At 45.0% G+C, this 6,068-nt stretch overlaps 1 pseudogene; it reads right to left on the bottom strand.

The window, feature by feature from the left end:
- Positions 1-659: 659 nt before the first annotated feature.
- LOC141145934 (sperm-associated antigen 6-like) overlaps positions 660-6,068 on the bottom strand; it is a 156,160-nt pseudogene continuing 150,751 nt past the window's right edge.

The following is a 6,068-nucleotide window of genomic DNA, read 5'->3' as shown; positions in this document are numbered from 1 at the left end:
ACTTCAGTGCAGCAGAGGCAGCGTAGTCAGCTGAGCTCACTACAGATATTTATGAGCTCTCTGGATTTTGGCGGGATCAACAGGTAGTTTTCTGCACTTGTGGTGTTTTTAAAAACACCAAAACATAGGGAAAATTGGCATGTATTTTAGAGATGTAACTAGATATGTTTTATTGTTATACATTATACACTTTATGTGTTACAATTTGGCTTCCTCTAGATGTAGAAATCTGTATAGATTTCCATCTGGTCTGCCTGTAGAGTGCGGTTACTCTCTCATTTTGTTGTTATTTCTGCAGTGCAAAGTTGAAAAATTAAACAAATATACTGGTTGCTATGAGCTACAAGACATTTTCTTGTTAGCACATTTTTCATACAGAAGTCCCTAAGTGCTTTTCTCACAAATGTGGTTGTTTTTCCTGAAATTGCTCTGTGAAATTGTTATATTACACATTCAGTTTACATGCAAATAGCTGGTAGTGGAGTTTCTCTTTGATTAAGTGGAAAATTGCTACTTAGATGGAATATACATATGTTTCGGGAGCAGAAGCATTCAGACTTACATTACTAGTGAGTGTGTTTCTCACTTCCAAACTGGCTACCTGCCACATGCTTTGCCTGAACTGTACAGCAAGGAATCATTTCCATTATACTGAACATCTATCTGTATCTGACAAGCTCCTCGGGGTAACAATGATTGATAGTGTTGATGTGCTCTTGGAGAGGCAAGCCAGGGACCGCCAAGATCTCTTGAATATTTTTAAGAATCTTTTTAAGTTTGCCGCTTGTTACAAAGAGCCACCGTGCCTTGCTGTCGTGTATTGAAATCTGTAAAAGAACAGCACAAAACCTGAACATTATTTGGTTCAATGCATACAGGCTATAGCAAGACCACCATTAGAAATCATGGAGCCCAATACAGCCTGCCTGGCAGGCCCCCCTGCCACCCTATCCCCTTGGTTACCTAGAAGAGAAAAATACGGTGATGTGATCAGTGCACCACAGAAAATTGTGGTTGTGGCAACGATATGTAAGAGAAAATGTAGCGGTGGTGGTATGTAATGCAGAGTTCAGAGGTCAGTAGCATATAATGCAGAGTTCACAGATCAGTAGTGAATAATGCAAAGTGCAGCACTCAGGAGTAAGTAACACACAGTTAAGTAGTATGTAACACAGTCCAGGGGTCAACAGTAATGTCTGATACACAGTATGTAATGGTGTGACCTTTGGATGTAGTATATAACACTAGTCTGGTGGCTGGGGGGCATAGGTTGACCATTTTTTCAACAGTAGTATCTAACACAGAGTGCAGGGGTCAGAAGATAGTAAGAATACCTTTCCAGAAGTGACTCAGAATATACAGGGAAATAATATATGGGAAATAAACATTAAAGTTGTTGGGAAATTGAAAAAAAAATTGAATCTACAGGGAAATAATATATGGGAAATAAAGATTAAAGTTGTTGGGCAATTGAAAAAAAATGGAGAAACAATAAAAACAGTAAGAATGATGATCTCCCCAGTGGTTGGCTTCAGGGGAGAGGTACCTTGCTGTAAGCTTAAAAAACTTATACATGATTAGGCCCTTATTTTTTAGCTCATTTAGAAACTTCTCTAAAGGTGGAGCAGCAGGGAAACTGACAGATGTACAAATATAAGGTTGTGAGTTTGAACCCAGGGTGTGGCACTTTACTTGTCTTCCAGCTCCCCAGATGATGGTTGGTTGGGTCATGCAATTGAATCCCAGGTGGAGTATACTGTACTTACTTTTAAATAATAATAGTGCACCACAACTTCTGAAATTTATTTATAACTCCAAAAGCGTCAGGGTTGTAAGCTAATATTAAGGTGTGGGGAACAAGTTGTTCAAAAATAGGGTGGAAAGTCATTTTGGGGAGTGGGAGATGGAGACACAGAGTTGGGTGTGTGGGTTCTGAGTGAGGGAAATATAGTAGAAAGGGAGGAGGATGAATGGGTGAGTCCACTGGATGGGTGGATGCTGGGGTTAATAAGGGGCAGTGCTAGGGGATTTAGGGATGATTGGAAGCTGAAATGGAGGCTTGGCAACCAGGGTGCCCAAAAGCCGAGGTAGATACCTGTCCTCCAGCACCCTAGATATGTTGTGCTAGGTCAGAAAGTAGGGTCATGCTGTTTAATCTCATGTAGTGTGTGCTTAGTTTTAGGTAGTCATATACAATCACAACTTTTGAAACTTATTTTAAGTTCAAAAGACCCATATCTCATTAGGACCTAATTTTTTAGAGCTGTTACAAAGCTTCTATGGAGGTGGTGCAATGGGGAAAGCGCCAGATGTACATAAGGATAAGGTTGTGAGTTTTAACCCAGGGGATGTCACCTTACTTGTCCTTCAGCTCCCCAGATGAGGGTTGGTTGAAGGAAGTGGCTTGGACAGTTGGCTGGGTCAGAATGTAGGGTCTGCGTTTGAATCCCAGGTGGTGTATGCTCAGCTTTAAGTAATCGTATTGCACCACAATATCTGACAACTTCAAACTTATTGTAAGTCCAAAAAATCTATATGTGATATGGCCCTCATTTGTAAGGTCCCTCTAATGTTTCTCTGGAGGTAGCCCAGTGGAGAAAGCACCAGCTGTGCAATGTTAAGGCCATCAGTTTGAATCCAGGGTGCAGCACTCTACTTGCCCTCCAGCTCCGCAGATAAGGAGTGGTGGGTCAGAAAGTAGGGTCATACGTTTGATTAGGACCCCATTTTTGGTAACTTGAGCAGGTATCAATATAGGTGGCGTAGTGGCGAAAGCGCCAAATGTGCAAACGCAAGGTCATGAGTGTGATTCTAGAGTGTAGCACATTACTTGTCCTCCATCAGGAATTTGGCAGGCAGGTTGTTCCAAACATCTTGGAGAACCAACACAAATCTTCTGTGGATGTAGACTGCCTCAAATCCTTCTGTATCTTCATATAACCCCAGACAGGCTCGATGATGTTGAGATCAGGGTTCTGTGGGGGCCAAACCATCATTTCCAAGACTATGTTATTATTTATGCTGAAGACAGTTCTTAATGGCATTAGTTGTAAAATTGTGGTCATTGTCATGCTGCAGAATAAATTTGGGGCCAATCACACGTCTCCCTGATGGCAGGGCTGGATCTAGCTTGTCTGATGTGGGAGTGCAGTAAAAAATGCCAGGGGAGCAGAGGATGAGAGCTCAGCAGGGCAGAGGATAGGGTCATCAGTTTATAGGGCAATGTACAGAGGCTAGTGGTTTTTAGGTTAGTGTAGAGGGGTCAGCAGGGCAGAGGATAGGGGACAACAGGCCAGTGTACAGAGGTCAGAAGGGCAAAGGATAGAAGGTCAGCAGGGGATTTACAGGAATTGGTAGGTCAGTGTACAGGCAGTCAGTAGGGCAGAGGACCGGGGTCAGCAGGGCAGAGGGTCAGCAATCTGTAGGGCAATGTACAGGGACTACTGGTTTTTAGGGCAGAGGGCAGGTGGCAGCAGGGCAGTGTACAGAGGCAAAGGATGGAGGGTCAACAAGGGATTGTACAGGAATCAGTAGGGCAGTATACAGGGGGTTAGTAGGGCAGGGGTCATCAGGGTGGAGAACAGTGGTTACTGCTGGCAAGGCAGAGGACAGGGATCACCGCTGGAGAGGCAAAGGACAGGGATCACCGCTGGAGAGGCAGAGAACAGGGATCACCGCTGGAGAGGCAGAGGACAGGGATCACCGCTGGAGAGGCAGAGGACAGGGATCACTGCTGGAGAGGCAGAGGACAGGGACCACCACTGGAGGGGGAGAGGACAGGGATCACCATTGGCAAATCAGAGGACAGGGATCACTGCTGGAGAGGCGGAGGACAGGGATCATCACTGGCAGGGCACTTGGCTGAGCTCATTTCCCATCCTAGCACAGCACACAGTTCCTCCTCCCAAAACTACGCACTGCCTTACACACAGCCACATTCTGCAGTGTTTAGCTGGCAGCTATGTTGCAGTTCTGACCAGTAAAATTTGTGTAAAATTTGCTACACACTGTGCAAATTGTTGCTGTGTGTAAAGGCATGTAGTGTGGGGAGGAGTAACTGTGTGCTGTGCTGGGGTGCAACTGAAATCTGGGGGGAGCAGCCCACTTCAGCACCCTTCTAGATCCACCCATGCCTAATGGTATGGCATGATAGATAAGTATCTGCCTGTATTTATCAGCATCGAGGACACTATTGATCCTGACCAAATCTTCAACTCCATTTGCAGAAATGCAGCCTCAGACTTGCAGGAAACCTCCACCATGCTTCACTGTTGCCTGCAGACACTCATTATTGTACCACTCTCTAGCCCTTCTGCAAACTGCCTCCTGCTACAGCTGAGTGTTTCAAATTTTGACTCCTTAGTCAAGAGCATCTGCTGCCATGTTTCTGCACCCTAGTTCCTATGTATATATGCATACTTGAGTCGCTTAGCCTTGTTTCCACATCAGAGTTATGGCTTTTTGGCTACAGTAGATGAGTGTACCTGGGTCCCACTGGTTTCTGCCAGTTCTGTGCTGATGACACTGCTAGACATTATCTGATGTCAAAGGGAAGCAAGTATGATGTGTCTTTCATCTGCTGCATTAGGTTTCCTTGGCTGACTAGTGCATCTACGGTCCTCAACATTGCCCCTTTCTTTATGCTTCAAAAGACCTTGAACAACAAATCTTGAAGCCCAGTGGCTGTAAGGATCAATATCTGTCTTTAGGGGGGTGAAAACAATATAACATCTATGAGTTGGTGAGTAAAAAGGCATTGCCATTTTTATGCTATATAAGTAGTAGGTAGACATGTGCGCCGTCAATAAATTTATTTCGTTTCCTTCCGTTTCGTATAAGAATTAATTCGTATTTCGTAATTTGTGTCCGAAATTTCGTACGAAATACGAATTTTCGTTAGGTTCGTTAACTTTTCGTAACAATTACGAATGTTCGTTATGATGAATTTATCATTATGAAGGGCTCCCACCATCCCTGTGCTGTGCTGACTTCCTGGGTTTTTAACTTTTAGGCTCGTTAACTTTTCGTAACAATTACAAATGTTCGTTAGGAATTTGGATCCGAAATTCGTAAACGAAATTTCATATTTCGTACAAATTTCGGAACCATAGCAATTCGTATTTCGGATCCTCCCGAATGTACAAATTTACAGAAATTTGTACGAATTTCCAATTTGTACGAAACTAATCGCACATGTCTAGTAGTAGGGCAGAGGCGTAACTAGATGGACACAGTGGCTGTGTTTGATGAGCACAGTGGCATCGTTTGATGGGCACAGTGGCTGCGTTTGATGCGCACAGTGGCTGCGTTTAATGGACACAATGGCTGCGTTTGATGGGCACAGTGAGGCTGCAATTGATGGGGTTTTTTTCAGAATTTTTCAGTTTGTTTGTGCCCCCGCCAAAAAAAATTTTGAGCACCAGCCGCCACTGGTGCCACCGCTGCTAAGCGTCCTGCAGGGAGCTCAGCTGTCTACAACCAATTGTGCTGGCCCTTTTGCACATGCGCCCATCAACCGCATAAAGTAATCAGTACTGGGTCCCAATGCACTGCCACCGCTGCCATGGAGAGACAGACCAGCGCTGTCAATAGCAGGGACAGCAACCCTGGTTGCTCGGCCACTGGTCCACAGTGGGAGGATTCCCCCATTCACCTGGAAAGTGTAGATGGGGGAATTGGATCATATTTTTATTCTATTCTTTCAGTGTAATGACCAAACGAAAAAAAAAAAGCAATCAATGTACAGAGCGGGGGAGGGAGACAGATAGGGGAGAGAAAGGGACAGTTCAGTGATGTAATGTAATGCTCACTTATTGGAGGGACAAGGCTGAAGTTTGGTGGCTCCGACATCATTCACACAGCTTGGAATGTGCAGGAACTGGTGTTCTTCATATCTCCCGCGCACATCTCCCCTCTCTCTCCTGCACACAGCTGTACGTCGGGATAGAAGAGTGGGAAGGCCGGCCAGACACAGGGGGAACAGGGAGGAAGGGGCAGCCGTATACATCATTCATCTCCTGTCCGTTGCTGGGGGGGGGGGGGGGGGACTCCCTGGGCTGTGTGAGACG

The sequence above is a fragment of the Aquarana catesbeiana genome, linkage group LG05, assembly GCF_042186555.1.
Source record: "Aquarana catesbeiana isolate 2022-GZ linkage group LG05, ASM4218655v1, whole genome shotgun sequence".
Classification (NCBI taxonomy): domain Eukaryota; kingdom Metazoa; phylum Chordata; class Amphibia; order Anura; family Ranidae; genus Aquarana; species Aquarana catesbeiana.
The sequence above is the reverse complement of the archived record's forward strand: the minus strand, read 5'-3'. Positions and strand labels throughout refer to the sequence as shown.